Consider the following 18,196-nt stretch of genomic DNA (forward strand, 5'->3'; position numbering starts at 1 on the left):
ACCAATCCCAGCGCCTTGAGGGGGATCTTCTACAGTAAGGGCCTGCGCAGCCTCTTTGATGGTCATCTCTACAATTTCCCTAGCTTCCTCAGATGCTGCCATCTTGCTTGTCCAGAAATCTCTCAATCGCTCAATTAGGGGCTCAATCAACACTCTGCATAGGGAAAACAGGTCTCAATTCGGGATACTCAGGGCACAAAATAACTCAATTCGCAAATGACCAAGCTTTTTTTGCTAGGAAACCCTTTGTAATTTATAATGCCTTTTGAATTTGAATTCAACCATTCTCCCCAATCCTAGTTCATTAATGCTCCCTTAGTGGCAGATTTTCCCAAATCATGCCCATAAAGCACATCATAAATCCTTGTCGCCCGCTCCATTGGGTCTCAAGTCAAGCATCACATCATGAATAATGACTACAACAGTCACTTTCTAGCCAACCTGCGTGGCAGCATAGCCCCCTTGCGCGGTCGTGGACCTTGTGACACCTTGCTCCTGTGCACAGCTCCAACATCGTGAAACTCCTGGGCAGAGTAGTTTATAGTCCCGCACCTCCTTTCAACGGCGTGGAGCGTTAAGACTATACTTCCCACGACTAGTCAGGTGGTTGCGCCACATGTATGGGGTTTCAACAGGTCATCCCTCACTTTCCCTGGAAAACATCCACCTTTTATTGTTATTGGCTACGTCACGCACTTTACCATCGGTGTTGTGCTACCATGGGTTATCCCTTTAGTAATATGCGGTCCAATCCAAGGCAACAGGTTGATCAACTCTTGGAGTTAGTCCCCAAATTCATCAGCATAATCGTGCGCACCTTGTTTTATCACTCTGGTTTTCTTATCGAGAAAATCTTTCTTTATTTCGTCCTCCCACTTCTTGACTTCCACTTCCACCAGAGTGCTTTTCTCCCTTAATTGCACCCTTTCTGTCATAAGTTCTTGGAGCCTAAGATCACCCTATCAGATTTCTTCTTTGGTTCTCAAGCGTTCTTCTTTGTTTAACTACATTATCCCTCCTTCCAAAGCTTTGCGAGCCATCATCTCTACCGGTGGTACTATGCGCGAACTAGGAATATCATAGTCTATGGGGATTAGAGCATTCGCTCCATACTCCAGCCTCGAAGGTGTCTTCTCTGTCAGTTTCTTGCACATTGTACTATAAGCCCATAGAACTGCTAGTACACGCAGGTCCCAATTTCTCTGTTGCACATTATATATCTTGTTCAGCGCTTCACATACTTCGTTAAATGCATCCACGTGGATAAACTTCTACGCACTTGTTCTTTCCATACTCCATCGTTCCAACTAGAGGGGTCATTCGTGCAATTGTCTGGTCCGCACATGCTTATTTCCTGTGTCTCCTAACGTGAATTCTGTGTGCATCTAGGCAGGTTTTGTTACATAGGCATGTACCCATCTGGAAAGGTGCGTGCACGGATCGTTCCATCTGTCATACTTGTCTTTTAATTGCACCTGAGGCTTCCCAAACCGCATGTGCATCATTCTCTTGCATTCGCACTAGTCCTCAATGCTTCCTTGGTGCGTGCCCCACCACCTCACAGGCGTAGCGCCTAGTACCCATTTAAAAGACTCGAAACGTTGCTATTCCGACACCTCTCTTTCGAATCTGTTCAGGAAGTCATCTACCTCGCTTAACCCATCATACGTAGGCAAATCCCTTACCTTTGTTGATACATAGCACAACGATCTCTTCATAATGTTATAGTTCAACGTGGTTACCTCATTTAACGGGTTCTACCATTGCTCTATCTCTTTGTCAGAATTTGATGTACAAGAGCTTTCGTGCTACCATGAGATTCATCCATCCACAGTGGGATTTACCCAGTCTTTCTCTCACATGATTATCTTGTAGATGCAATCCAAGTCATCATCACTTTCATAGTTGCGCATTGGCTCTGTGTAGTGCGATCCTTCTACAGGGTCCAAAGGTACAACTATGCGGAGGGACTTTTTCTCAAAAATCATCTTACGCTTCTTTAGGTTTATCACCCGGTTCATATCAGTGGCCCAATTGATCCATAATAGCAAAGGGTAAGGATTGTTGTCATCAAAAATCTCTATCACTTCGAAATCTACCAGTGCGCTTTCTCCTTCAATGTCCATGGTGATTCCCTGCAATCTCTCCATAGGTAGGATCTTTTGTTGGTTTGCCATTTGCATTTGGATAGGAGACCATTGTAGCATAGGCCTTCCCATTCACTCCCATGTCTGCTTCAGCAGAATGTTTGCATCCAATCCTAGGTACAGAATCACTTGGTCGATCTCGTATTCCCCAATCTGTGTGGTCAACCTCATTTCTCTTCCCATCCTCGTCACGTCCTTTCCAGTCTTTCAGAATACGCACGGTTCTCATGGCACGGTCTCGGCGCATCGATTGATGAGTTCCTATAGTCCCTTTACATCCTTACTGTCATGCAACAACTTCATGCATGTTTTGAGGAACGTCATGAGCATCGATGGGTCCATTTCCGACTCTGGTCTATCTTTGCATCCTGAAGTGTAGGCATCAGTGAAGCTCTTCCTAGCTTCCATGAAGGTTTCCTTAGCACGTTCCAAATCAAATTCTGGTTCTTTCGTCAAAGCACTGTGAACCCAAGTACTATCTTCAGGTTGCTTTCCTTTATCATCCCCTATCATAATTCCACTTCAAAGCACAATGTTCACATTAGGTTCTTCCTCGTGCGGCTCAGATCTCATCATTTACAAGTTCTGAGTCGGGGGAGGTTGGAGTGCTCCTTTGTCACACAGCCTCACTATTAGTGTGGGACAATCCTCCGTCTCATGATCAAAAAATGTAAAATATAGACATGACGGATGCGTTGGATTCATACAACCATGAGCATAATTTCATGGCCCTCCATAATTGTAACATATTAGCTGTCTGCGACCTCTTCTAGGTCCTCCACCTCAGCCTCATTCGCGCCCCTGAAATCTGGTCCACGCAATCCCTGCGTTTTGGTCAAGGGGCCTTGTTTCGGCCTAAACTCTGTAGGTGGGAGTCCTATCCATCATCAGTTCATAGCTTCTACATGTGCACTCATCATGTCCCAATGATCTACAGAAATTACAAAACAATTGTTGCGAACTCTGCGTGTACTTCTACAATAAATGGTAGTTGTCTGTAGCATGTTTTCTCGCTATTTGAAAAATTGCACACCATAATGCATGTGCTGCGCTAGGTCCTTCTTGTGCCTCCGGTCTTAACGGCATTGGTCCTCCTCCCGTGAGGTAATTCACGAACACTGGGCAGTGGTCCTTTTCATGACCCTGACCCTTACATTTAACACACCATACCTCGTCACGCACTTCAGGGTGAGTTGTCCTGCCTTGTTTTAGACTTTGCATCTCAAGGCACAAGATTTTCAACTACGCCTGGATCTATTGAACTCCCAGGTTAGGATCCTGTATTAGGGTTTCATGCAACCTCATCATGATCTCCAAGGCCTCGGCCTGAGTTGTTAGCCTCTATTGTGACAACGCGTTCCTTAAATGCGGTGTTAGCGATGCTACAAACCATTAGCGGCGTTGTCCATCCATCAAAGTCATATTACCTTCATGAATTGTGCACTTCAGTCTCTGATCCAACCCCCAAGGAGTCTCGCCTATTAGCATCGTGATCTCCTTGAACCCAATGATCGATTGTGCCTTTGACTTTGGCCTGCAAAATTCTCTGTTCAGTGCAGTTTAGATGTCTGTGATCCCTACATTCGGATTGTCATTAGAATGCTTAATGTACCATGTCAGTGCACAATCCTGCAGAGTGTTTACCAATGTGGCTTTATTTATATTGTCATCTGTGACTCCTTGCACTTCCCACACATCTTTTATCATGAACCAAAACTAGTCTGGATCTTCATTTCCTACTCCCTTGAACACCGGCAACTTTATCGTGCTTTCCATATGAACTCACGGTGGTGGCGGAGGTGGTATGGGCGAAGATGGGGGTGAAGATGGTGAAACTGGCGGCGGTGTGGGTGGGGGTGGTATGCGTGGAATCCTATGCCTTATCAAATTTATCATACTTCTTGGTGAGACCTTCGCGATCTCTTCCTCGTTCCCTCGCAGAGGTGAAATCAAGGGGCTAGTTTCTAGTTCTTCACTACCTTTGTTTCTGTAAATTCTCCCACTTCGCGTAGTCCAAAACATCAATGTATTCACATAACCTGCCTTTCACACAATAGCATTTTAATACAAGTGTTCAAAGACTTAATGTACTTACCTCGTGGTCCTTTGAGGAAGCGTCATTCTACCTCACTATAGCTAATTGAAGTATCTACTGCAAACTCAGTAATGAATCCTCTTATAATTTGATCGAGCCGGTGATCAACAATGCGCACAATCGTATCCTCCGATGCTTCCAATCTATGCACCAACTCTGGGGTCCACACAATAGGTATGTCAAGCTTGCACCTTCCTTGGCCATCTACTAGCTTCGCAATTCACTTGTATAGCTCAATAGGGAAAGATGCGAAGAAACTTTCGTGCATCTCTGTGTACAAGTATCAATCCAACCACTCGTCTTCTGATAGTCACGGATTCCTATTCTCCTACACCACAAACTCGTGAATCTTCTTCTCCAACTACTCTTCAATTTCTTTCTTAGTTGGATTCCAGTGACACGACATCAGACATCTCTATGCAGATCACGGTCCCAGCAACGGAACCATTTGTTGGCTTGTAGGGGCGTGACCCAAGTTCGAAGTTAATTAACCAAACAAATCCCTGTACTATTGGTGCTTTTGGCAACAGTCCGCAGAGCATGGACTGAAGTCTCACCCGAAGTAGTAAGGGGGGTGCTAGAACTAGGTTTCCGCACCCTTGAGATGTCTGAGGGGTTGATTCAGTCCAACTGTGAGTCCCTTTACGTAGGTTACCTCGTGCACTTCCCTAGCCTTCGTGCCCTAATATATTCACCTTCACATAGCCCTAACTAGGGGCAATGGGGCTTCCGCACTACTAGAGTAGCGATCTGTACTAATTCCATAAGTCACACCTAAGTTCTTACGTATCTTCTTACACTAGTTAGTTATCTTCACGTAAACAGATGCCTTATTTTATATTTACTTATTCAAAACATTCATATGATTTCACACAGTAAATAAACAGTAAACTTGCTATTCATACCCGATAATGCATAAAACGGGAAAAGATACACAGAAATATGGTAAAACATCTCCTTTATTAATTCTTCCCACGGTTACAGACTCGGCCTACCCTGCGCACTTAATTGCAGGGGTTCGCGCACTCAACTATAGACTACTAGGCCTCTACGCATTCAGCTACAGAGCCTTCTCCTACTCTACGACCCAAATACACAACTTACACTTCGAATCAAAGCTTCTTTTTCTTTCTATTCCATTGATTCATCCCATTAGATGTTTCCCTTACACTTAGAGCCTCGTTCTATTTATACAATCCCATGGTCTACGGACCATGGGTGGATCTTTCAAACTGAGATTACATTATGAAATCAAGGGCGGAAAACCCTATGACTCTATTATGACTTCGCACTCTGCACCCACAAATCATGGAGTCTTTACAATGGACTTAGTCAAAACTTGGGCTTTAAGCCCCAAAACATGCCTTGGGGGGGATTCCACACCCAAAAAAAACAACACCAATTCCATTTCTTGAAGCATCACATTCCACAATAAAGGTTTTCTAAGGTTTGGTGAAGCTAAGACCGGAGCTTGGCACACTGCCTCTTTAAGATGTTCAAAGGCCTTAGTTGCTTCTAGAGTCCAAGAGAATACATCTTTCTTTAGTAATGTTGTTAGAAGTCTTGTTATTTTCTCATAATTCTTAACATATTTGCGATAATGGCCTGTCAACTCGAGAAATCCTCGAATATGGCTTAATGTTGTGGGGATTTTCCATTCCTTGATGGCTTTAATTTTGTTAGGGTCTAACTTAACACCCTCGTGAGATATAATATGACCCAAATATTTGACCTCATGTACCCCAAAGAAACATTTGGAGGTTTTTTCATACAATTGTTTCTCTTCGAGTAGTTTGAGTACCCTGTCAACATGTCTAACATGATCCTCTCAAGACTTGTTGTAGATTAGTATATGATCAAAAAATACTAACACGAATTTTCTAAGGAAGGGTTTGAAAATGGAATTCATCAAACCTTGAAATGTGGAAGGTGCATTAGTAAGGCCAAAAGGCAGGACCAAAAATTTATAATGATCTTCATGAGTTTTGAATGTTTTTTTCGAAATGTCTTTAGTATTCATTCTAATTTGATGATATCTTGAATGAAGATCCACCTTCGTGAAGTAAATTTCTCCATGTAATTCATCCAACAATTCGTCAATGAAGAGGAGTTGGAAATTTATCTTTAATAGTGAGCTTGTTGAGCTCCCTATAATTCAGACACATACGCCATCATCCATCCTTCTTGTGTACCAATACTACTTGAGCAGAGAAAGAACCTTGGCTATGTTGAATTATACCAACCTCTAACATTTCTACAACCATACGTTCAATTTCACTTTTCTAGGCATATGGAACTCTATAAGGTGTTATGTTTGGAGGAACACTTCTCGGAATCAAGTGAATAGCTTGATCATGATCACGAATAGGTGGGATACCATTGGGAGCCTCAAATGCCTTGGAATGATTGTCAAGGACTCTTTGAAGATTTGGAGAAATGGGATACTTAGACGTTCAAATTAACATCTAGTAAGAATAATTGTGCAATTACACCTCATTGTTGCTTCTTAAGAAGATTTTACATGCCATTAGAGTTGATTATCTTACTAGGTTTCCCAATGATACCCCTTAAATCAATTTCCCTTCCTTTGCAGAAAAATTTTAAAAAGATTTCTTGAAAATTAAAAGCTATTGTCCCCAAAGATTGTAACCATTGGACTCCTAATACAACATAAACACCATCCATTGGAATGGAAATCATTGGACTATTCAATACATATTCCCCTGTGGTTAGATTAATATTATGGCATTTCCCTGAGAGATTTATAGTTCCTCCATCTGCAGCCATCACTTAACACTTTAGTGTTGGGGACAGAAATCAATTCAAATCCTTGGCTATATTACAATAAATAAAATTATGGGTAATACCTGAATCAATCAATACTATTACCTTTTTCTTCTTGATATATCCTTCTATATTGAGAATTTAAGGAGTGGTAATTCTCTTGAGTGCATCACAGATATACTTGGATTCATTTCTTCTTTTTCATCCTCTAGTGTTGGTTCCTAGTGTATATCTTCTTCTTTTTATGTTTCTTGTTCCTTTTCTTCCTCCTCTTCAAATCTCTATTTAAAATATTTGTTTCTCACCACATTTATGTCCTTTAGTGTATTTTATATCACAACTGTAACAAAGCCCTTTTGTTATTTTTTCCTCGACTTGTTGTGGTGTCAACCTTGTAGGTTGTAGAAGGATAGGAGCAAAAACACTTCAATCTTTATAGTTGTGAGTGGTATACCTCCTTGTTGCCATAAATTTTCTTTCAACTTTGCTTGCCACCCTAAATGCATTATCCAATGAGTTAGGTTCCCAAAGGAGAACGTCAGGTTGGGTATGATCCTTTAAATTCCCTATGAAGACATTAATCACATGCTCCTCAGGAATATCAGTTATCTTGGTATGTAATCTTTGGAAATCCTCAATGTGCTCCACCATTAAACCCTTTCATTTGAGATTTATCAATTTTTTAAAGAAAGTTTTGCTCTTTGTATCCTCATAATGCTATCAATTCCTCCATAAAAATTGTCCAAGTTACAAGTGATTTACGAGAAAAAATCCATCGATACCACATAAACTAATTGGGTTCTAAATATAAATTTGCACTGTGTAACTTTTGTGTGTGTTGCACATCACGTAGATAAAATAATTGTTCCATCTATACTATCCATGTTACTAAATACTTGTCATCAAAATTCCTCATGTAGATCTTCAAATTTTGGTTGTTGTTAAACCCAACATTGGAGTATCTAAAATCATAATTCACATTTATTTTTTCCTCTTCATAATTTTCATGGATTACCTTGTCACCACTAAGAAGCCTTTCTTGCAGCAACTTCGTCAATCCTTCCAATTTGACATTCATCGCTTCCACATATACTTTAAATCCATCCTTCAAACCTTCCATGTATCTTTATACTTTTGCTTCTAAACCATCCATATTGACATTCATCATCACTTCCGTTTCATTTTTGGTTACTCCTTGCAAGAGCGAAATTTGTTGCACTTTCTCTTGTAATATTGATATATCATGTTGCATTTCTTCCTCTTCTTCATACATCATACTAGAGCTTTATGTTTTCTTACTAGGAGAATCCATTTTCTTGTTTCAAGGAAAATTGGAACCAATAATGATATCTATGATTTACTATTTCCTTTGAATCACTTTAGACTAGCTTTTCAAACAAAAGTTATGCAATTTAAAAAAAATACACACCTTTTTCTCCTGCCTTTTAGAGCTTGATCTTGAAACGATTGTATATCTATAATTTCGACCTTCATAGGTGTGAAATTTTGCTATGTGGTAGCCCTTTGTGTCCTCTTTCTAACACTACTAGTTCGATTGAGATTGGATTCTTCAAGCTAAAGTTAGGCCAAATCTCCCAAGATGACAAACTTATGGACTAGTTAAATAAAAATAACGTGTATGGATTTTCACATGTCACTGTTTCATCCTTTTTCCTTAAAAATGGTACCCAAGAAACTACAGCCTGTGAACTTTTAGCCACTTGTTACGAAATTCTATTTGGATGCCTGAAACAAAAGCTATGACGGTTTTCCCCAAGACATCTATTTTGAATAGAATTTTGGAGCATACAAAAATCATAACTTCCTTGAATCATACCTCTGATAATATAGAGAACCAATATCTAAAGTTTTTACACAATGTTCACCATGATGTTGGCTCCACGTAGTCGAAAATTCAGCTTGTCAAGCCTCGCAGAAAAAAAAGAAAAAAAAAAGGTGACAATGAAAATTCCAAGATGATATGTTTGAAGTAGTTGTTTGTGAAATAATTAATTAATTCATCTTGAGTTAATTAGTTGTAGAAAATCAAACATGAAATCTATGTGGGGACATGCAATAGTTTCTCCATTGATTGAGGAATTTATCCATCAATTAAAGAGATAAGCATGAGTTGTAATAAGTTGGCTCAGTTAACTAAGTCAAGTCTAGTTAGATTAATTCAAACAGTTTGTTGAATTAATTGTGAGTTCAGTTAGTTAATGCTTGCATGCATGTAACTGCTTCACTTTAGATAACTGAATATTCTCTCATAAATAACTCATGCATGTCAGCTCTGTCAGAGACCTAGTTGAGATCAGAGGAGGGAAAATGTACTATCAGTTGGATGAATTTTTCTTATAAAGGAAACTCATCCATGCAGAAGGATTCATCTCCTTCAGGTTTGTGCAGTTATTTCTGAGCCAAGTGAGCAGTGTGAGGTGGGAATTCATACAAGTGGAAGCACTGGACCCCAAGAAAAAATGTACAATGAAATAGGAGGCTTGGAGGGCAGAGGAGAAGGTTGTGAGAGCCTGTGACTCTCTATGAGCAGTATTGTTTGATTGTAGAGACAGCAGGATAGATTGAGAGTTGATTCTTTTTGTAACTTGAGCAAGATTTCCACCTGTATGATAATACAGAGATTGGGGTTTTAGGCTGAGGCTTTCCCCGGGTTATTTCTTTTGTGCTATGTGTGATTGATTTCTCATTCTCAGTTATATGCATTCTCTTGATCTTGCTCAATTCGATTAAGCTTCTGCAAAGTTTGTTGTAGAAGTAGATCTAGTATATTGCTTTAGTACATTGCATTATCTGTTGATCTACAGTGGGATTTTATACATGGTATCAGAGCAAAGGTGATCAAAGCGAAGAACAATATCTAAGAAGGGAGAAGTTTGAAGTTTAAGGTTCCTGAATATAGAAATTGAGTTCTTATCACATCTCAATTTCACCAATGACATTCAACGGTTTAAGACTCGAGTATGCCCTTGATGGCAACTCGAATTATATAGCCTGGAAGGATCACATGGGAGAAATATTAGAGGATAACAGTATAAAGGACTTCATTGATGAAGAAGTCCCCAATTCCGCAGCAGCTAATGTTACAAAATTGGCAAAATGGAGGAAATGTGTGGCTAGAGTAAGGAGAATCCTCCTGGAGGGAGTTTGAGACCACATTGTCTCGAGCCTCCATGGGAAGGAGACACCTTTTTCGATGTGGAAAACATTGAAATATCTATATCAGAATAGCAGTGATAAAAGGAAGCTGGCACTGAAAGACAAGCTTCGGAAAATCAAGTGTGAAAAGGGTGACATGACCTTTACGTATCTGAACAAGCTCACCACCTACAAGGATGAGCTTGGAAGTGTAGGGATCACGACAGCCGATGATGACATGCTGAGTCTTGCACTCCTCCGTCTTCCTAAGAGCTAGCATAGCTACCAAGACTCGGTTAATGGAAGAGAGAAATTTCCAGATTGGGAATGACTTTGGTCGGATCTGATGCAGGAGGAGATAAGAAGAAGCACTAGAGATGGTTCTTCATCCATGGAGGATGAAGAAAACTGCGCCTTAGCGAGTAAGGAAAAGAAAGGGAATGAGAAGGATTCTCATCCCAAATCGAGTTCTTCCCATGGTGGGAAGAAGTTTGACAAATTGAAAGTGTGATGCTTTCGTTGTCATGAGGTAGGCCATTTTTCTACAAATTGTCCGTAGAAGAAATCCAAGAAGGGATTCTTGGAAGGATCAGAAGATGAGGCACTTGCCTCATAGTTCGAGTTGGATTTCACTCTCATCGCATGCATGGTTTCATCCATGGTGGGATGTGGTTGGTTTCTTGATAGTGGAGCTTCTTTCCACATGACCGACAACAAGAGTTTGTTAAGTACCTTGGAGGAGAAAGATCTCTAGATACTCATAACGATCGGTAATGATGAAAAGTATAGTGTCTCAGGTGTAGGCATAACTATTTTTCAGAGGGAGCATGGAGCTCGCATTACCTTGACCTAGGACTAGGGAAAAATTTGGTGTCGATTGCAATGCTGGAAGACAAAGGCTATGATGTAGTCTTTAGTAAGGGAAAGGTTTTCCTTTGACACATCACCACGAGATAGGTGAAGCAAATTGGTTCATGAGTCAAGAGCCTATATGATCTTGAGGTTCAAGATGCATGAAAAACCTTGAGGAGCAAGGAAGTTGATGGAGACTTGGTGGTTGAGAGGGAGAGTACATTACCTGTCAACATGCAGCGCCAGACAAAGTCTCAGACAATTGTGGAGAAGCCATGCTTGGTGAAGCAGCTTCAGGAGGTTGTGGAGCAGCCACAACTGGGGAAGCCGAGAGGAGACTGAGTGGAGGCCTCTACTCATGCAGAGACCTCCAGTAGGGGAAAATTTCGAGCCAAGTGGGTAGAGGTATCACATGCATCCATACCTCCAGGTAGGAGGTGGGGCGATGTGGAGTGACAACCCCAAGAAGGCTAGAATAGGGGCAGGATCATTGAGGTACCCAATCATTTTGATTAGACCTTGCTATGGGAGCCCTGAGGAGGAGTAGCAGGACTGGCTGAGTGGGTAGAGACAAATGTGGATGGAGCGGAAGAGAGAGATACAGTGCAGGAGTCCCAAGATAGTGCAGAGCTAGAAAGATGCAACAATTCGAGAGATACAGGAGTGTTGAACGAGTGCAGGATGGCACAGAGAGGTGTGCAATGGTGCGAGATGCATGGAGTGTTGCAGAAGCTCAGAGATTAGAGAGGGAGCACTTGTCAGTAATAGATGGAGCTTCAGCATCAGAGTATGTTTCTAGCCCAACAGAGAGGTCAATTGGGAGGTTTTTTTTTGTTTCTAGAGTTGGATGGAGCTTCAGCATCAGAGTATGTTTCTAGCCCAACAGAGAGGTCAATTGGGAGGTTTTTTTTTGTTTCTAGAGTTGCTGGAGTAACAACACTTGGAAGAAGTGTTGCATGCAGAACATACCAAATGTTCAGGATTGGGTTTGAGTTGAATGCCTTTCTTGTTGAGAGGGAGTGTTGAAAATAGCAACAATAAATGCTAAAAATAGAAGTGCTAAAAATAGCACTACTATAAATAGTAGTTCAGGTACCAGTGTTGGACATAGCAACAAGGAATGAAAAATGGAAGTGCTAAAAATAGCATTCCTATAAATAGCATTTCAGGATGGATTCCTATTTTAGTTAGTCCCTGAACTAAAATAGAGAAGTATAATTCGAACTTGATCGTAGCAGTTGTTTGTAAAATAATTAATTAATTCATCTTGAGTTAATTAGTTGTAGAAAATCAAACATGAAGTCTATGTGGGGACATGCAACAGTTTCTCCATTGATTGAGAAATTTATCCATCAGTTAAAGAGATAAGGATGAGTTGTAATATTGAGTTGTAATTAGTTGGCTCAGTTATATGAGTCAAGTCCAGTTAGATTAATTCAAATAGTTTGTTGAATTTATTGTGAGTTCAGTTAGTTAATGCTTGCATGCATGTAACTACTGCACTTCAGATAAATGAATATTCTCTCATAAATAACTCATGCACGTCAGTTCTGTCAGAGACCCAGTTGAGATTAGAAGAGGGATAGTGTATTATGAGTTGGATGAATTTTTCCTATAAAGGAAACTCATCCATGCAGAAGGATTCATCTCCTTCAAGTTTGTGCAGTTATTTCTGAGCCAAGTGACAAGTGTGAGGTGGGAATTCACACAAGTGGAAGCACTGGACCCCAAGAAAAATGCGCAAGGAAATAGGAGGCTTGGAGGACAGAGGAGAAGGTTGTGAGAGCCTTTGACTGTCTATGAGCAATATTGTTTGATTACAGAGAGAGTAGGATAGCTTGAGATCTGATTCTTTTAGTAACTTGAACAAGATTTCCACTTGTATGATAATACAAAGATTGAGGTTTTAGGCTGAGGCTTTCCCCGGGTTATTTCTTCTATGTTATGTGTGATTGACTTCTCATTCTCAGTTATATGTGTTCTCTTGATCTTGCTCAATTAGATTAAGCTTCTGCAAAGTTTGTTGTAGAAGTAGATCTAGTATATTGCTTTAGTACATTACATTATCTGTTGATCTATAGTGGGAATTTCTACAAAATGAGGCAAGGGAGTGGCTAGGACTCCTTCAGAGCTCAAAATAGAGTTTGTGAGATGGTTGGATTTGCTCAACAAGCTTGGAGAAATGTTCTTATGGAATGATGAATTTGGTGAGGGATTTAGTGGAAAAAGTGATAACCATGGATGGATGAGGTTAGGATGGGTTTGTTGGTCATGAAATCTCTCTGCACTGTTGAAACTCTTGCACTACATCAATCACTGAAATTTATCCATGAATCATGTTAAACAAGAAAGATTTTCAATTAACTAAAGAAAAACATAATTTCATTATCTAGTTGCCTATTTCATGCATGGGAAAACTTGTAGAATAATGTGAAACCTTTATGAGATCTAATGCAAGGCTAAAGATATCAGAAATGACAACTAAATCCTATTCTTGAAAACTGGTAAAATGTTGGCCTAAGTAACAGAAAACCCTAAATTCCATGAGAAATCAGAATTCTGTCTTTTTAGGGCTACATAAGAGTTCTTTCCTCAAACCATGGTCCCTGAAGGGAGGAGTGAGGCCAAAGCTACCCACTATGATATTTTTGATATTCCTTTATCTTCCTAAGCTACTGCTAAATCAATGCACAAATTGAAGCAAACTAATCAAATCCACAACTACTTGAAATGAAATAATGCTAAAAACAATTCAACTATTAATCTATGAAATCAACTAAGCATACAAATACAAGAAGAGGAGACTTTTCTACTAGGGTTTGGTCCTAACCCAAGAGCTTCAGCCCTTTGAGTCAACTCAGTGTTGGATCAAGGAAATTCTCATTCTCATTAACATATCAGAAAATTACATAACAATGTCTTCCACCAGTCTTGAACTCGAAAATTCGTAGCGCTTTTACATCAAAAATTCAAATCCTAATGAGACTATAGGCCTCCTTATTTATACAACTGAAGTCTCCAACGACTTCCTTAAATCTAGGGAGGCTCAGATCCCAAACTTAGGATGAACTGGCTCTTTAACTGTCACTGGCTTGGCTACCTTTTGATCTTCATGACTCGGTTGCTTGCAACTCCGAGCTAGTGTGATTTGATGGAGGAATATTCGAATGAGTGAGGATTAAATAAGGAGGATCTGTCTCCTACAATCCTCCTCCTTGTCTCATTCGAGTTTCTACCCTTAATTAGCCAAAATTGCCATGATTCTCTCAAAAACCCACAATCAATGCACATTAGTCCACAAGGCATAACATCTCACTTTTACTCATCTCATTAAGAAAAATATAATCAAATATGTAAGGAATTATGGGAATAGTTTATTTAAATAAGCTTGGAGGTGTATTAAGGTCCATATAGTTACCCAATGTTGAGGCTCATCATCACCCCCTATTGAAAGTGTTTCTCATCCTCTGATCAACTCAATCTATATCCATGTCCTTCATTTCTCTAGTGGCTTCCCTGACATCCCATGCTTCTGCTGTAGTTTCCTCTTCCTGTGAATAGAATCCTGCCTTCCTCTCTATCTCCTCCCACTTCTTTCTTTCTTCCTCTTCCTTCCTTCCTTCCAAAATTCTTAAGAGCAGTGGTGGACTGAGTCTCAAGCCAATCCAATTGACTTTGAGTCTTTGGAGAGATTGCTTGTACATGGGTGTTCTGTTTAGTGCCTCTCTCATTCTCTAAGGAGAATGGTACTCTTTGATTTTCAGGCTGTAGGGAAAAGTGTTCCATCTCCTTTGGAAAGCTTGCATGTTTTCATCCCCTAACAACCTAAACATGTCCTCAAAGTGTGTGGTTTCTTGCTCTTGGGAAGCAAGGTACCTAGGTCCAAGCTTAGGGTCATTTGCAATTAGGTTGTGAGTGTTGATGGCAGCCATTGGATTTGGTTTCTCAGCTCTTATCATGAGGGGTTATATCTGTTCTCTTGCCATTACTCTCTTCATATCCACATCTCTTGCCTCCTCATGATTCATCCATGATGCCAAGGCCATCAATTGCAAGTCCCCTAGTTTTGAATTTGGGTCCCACACATTCAGATCTGTCAAGGCCAAGTTGTGTAGGTAAAACTCAGAAATTTTAGCTCTATCCTCTAAGGTGCTTTGATCACAGAGATCAGTGAATTGTATATAAACTTGGAAGGGCATAGTGCCTCTCTGTGCCAAATTCGTAATTTGGAACTGCAGCCACTATTCCTTAAGATACAATGCATAGGACTTTGCTGGCATCCTGCACTGGATTGCCTCTAAGGATAAACTGGCCATGGATGCCAATTGACTTTCTCTCTCTTGTAACTGTCCCCTTAGCCATGCATTCTCTACTTCCAACTGAGCTTTCATCATTGCCTCTCTGTCTCTTATGCTGCTCAGTTCTCTGCCCATTTCCTTTACTTTCTCCTCTATGTGGCCTATATCCTCCACTCCTTTAGATTTGGCAATTTGCATCCACCTGTGTTCTTTCCCTTTGTTTTCAAGCTCAAAGAATAAGGGAATGGAAATTTTTTGTGGAATGACCCTACCCCCCTTCAATTAACTTGTAGTAAGAGTCAAGGTTGGGTTGAGGACTAGGTTCCCTCAATTTTGGATCTTCCTTCTTTGTTTCTTGCTGAATTATCCCTTTTTCGTCCATTTTCTGAGTTTCCTCTCAGATGTCCTCTGTTTCCTGTAGGTCCTTCTGTGTCTCCTGTAGGAGACCTTTTCCTTTGGATGAGGCAGACATGGTGACAGGCCTACTAATATAAGTGATGGGAGATTTGGGAGAGACTTGTCCTAATGATCCTTCTCCTTGATGTTTCACAGGAGGAGCTATCTTTTCTTGCTACTTTGGTGAGTCTTCAACAACAATAGGAACTTTGGTGGGTGTTTGAGGTTTTCCTTGCATGATCCTTGTACTTTTTCTTGTCCTAAAGTACATGGGGTTTGTCTCTGACTCTTCCCTTTTTGCTTGATAGGTGTACTTAAGGCAGTGAGGTTCTGGAGATACCCTTGGTGATTCCTCCCCTTCTTTGCCTTGAATTGTAGACCCCTATTCTTCCTTGCCTTTTTCTTTCTCTTTTCCATTCTGATTTTCATCCTTGTCTTTCTCTTCTTCTTCTCCCTCTAGTTCCTCACTATGTTCATCAATTTCTTCTTTTGCATCTTCTTCTATCTCTTCATCACTTTCCTCCTCCTTTTCTTCCTCTTTTTCCTCCTTTGTTTCCTCTTCATCCCTCTCACTAGTAGTGGGGCTTTTGTCATATTCAAGAGCTTTTATTTCTCCCTCTTCCTACATGTCTTTGAAAGTTGTCCATGTAATAAGGAGTCTTAAGTTTTGGAGGGCATATTCTAGGATAATTTTGATTAACCTATGATGGGCTAGCTGTTGATGTTATCCTTCCTAGACCTTGATGATCATATATATTACTGATTGAAGAAGAAAGTAGGGCATGCTTAGTTTGTTTTGAGGAGGTGTGTCTGCTCCAAACCTCACTTCTTGGAAAAGCCTGAAATGGTATCCATATACCACACCGTATCTTCCTTCACATGATATATACTTAATGAGGCAGTAGCTAATTTCATTCCAAGGGTATGGCAGGCTTTCTCTCTTGACCCCATTTTTGTCCTCCATTGCCTCCTCTCCTTCTAAAAAGAATTTCTTCTTTGCAAGTTTGTTGTTACCCTTATCTTCCTTTCTCCAAGGCAACCCTAAAGGAAGTGTGGTGATTTTGCCTATGACTTCAGGGGTGATTTCTACTGAGAGGCATTTCACCACAACAGTGGCATGGGTCCTAGTTAGTGGCATGAGTGAGAGAAAAAAGTCTCTAGCCACTTCATTATCGTATCCCCTCATTTTCTCAAAGAAACCCATCCAATTGTGCCTTGTGAAGATCTCTACTACAAGAGGGTGTTGATGAATTGTCACTATGTTTGTGCATTCCCTCTTGTTAAATCTCCCTGTCATTTTTCCTCTAGTGATTGTGGAGGCTTGTATGGGTCTAATTCAAAATTATAGTGGGTGAGAGATTTTAAATGACAATTATGTATATAATTCCCCAAGACTACAATCTCCTTAACCAAATGGAAGGTGATTCTATATTTTTTTAACTTGGAATATATGGGAAGGTATAACTCCTACCTCCTGGTTACTACCTGAAAAAGCCAACCTTTGATTTTTCCCTCTCTAAATTCCCACTGCTAGTCCTGTATATGACTGCTTTGTAACATGTAGGTTCTCCTGTAGGATCCTTTAGGTTTTCTTGTAGGATCTTGTAGGTGCTCCTGCATTGAAAAACTGCTCACTATCTTTCCTATAGACACTTCTTCAAGGTCCGGGAGCAACCTTGCTTCGATGTATCCTCGAGATCGTGAATTCCTCCTATGCATGGGAATCAATGTTTTATTTCCTCATATGGGTGATTTGTGTGGGATGGTGTGCTGGCGACCAAAGTACAAGCACCCACTTTTGGACTGTTGGTCCCACTACCACTTCATAATTCCTCCTTACCTCATAATCATCTCCCACTTTTGTCATCCATAACTTAACCATTTTTTCCTCATCTCCTCTTTCTCCTGATTTGACTGTTGCCACATGTGTAGTGAACTAACTGTATTCTCCTCATTGACTGGCCGAAGGTGGCCAGGTTAACTGGCCATCTTTGCTTATAAAACCAACTCTTACACAAATCTACATTTTTGATCATATTATGCTAACAAGAGAGCTTAAGTGAGATGGCATACTTGTGGGTAAGATGACTTGATGATGTTGCTTGTTGGAGAATGATGTCCCTGTTGTGTATTTGTTGCATTTTTTTTTTTATTAGCCTCCTTTGATGCTTTTTCTTTGATGTGTAGGTACTGGAGGGTGATGTTGATGATCCTACTGCTGCTTCTAAGACCTGGAGGAGCTTCCTTGACAATAGGATTTCCATGATGAAGATGACTGCAACCTATGAAATCTCTTTTTGTGGGACAGGCTGCTACAGGATTTCCTATAGGAAACCTACAGGATGTCCTGTAGTTGCCTCTCCCCTAAATTTTTATTCTTTCCTTCACTTCTGGAGCATGAGGATTGTTGTCATGGGTAGAGAAGGGGTCTAGTGATTGGTAGGTGAGAGGTATAGCCTTCAAGTATT

The sequence above is a fragment of the Pinus tabuliformis genome, chromosome 3_1 (genome assembly GCF_031772625.1).
Source record: "Pinus tabuliformis cultivar Carrire ecotype Pingquan chromosome 3_1, CPIR1, whole genome shotgun sequence".
Taxonomy (NCBI): domain Eukaryota; kingdom Viridiplantae; phylum Streptophyta; class Pinopsida; order Pinales; family Pinaceae; genus Pinus; species Pinus tabuliformis.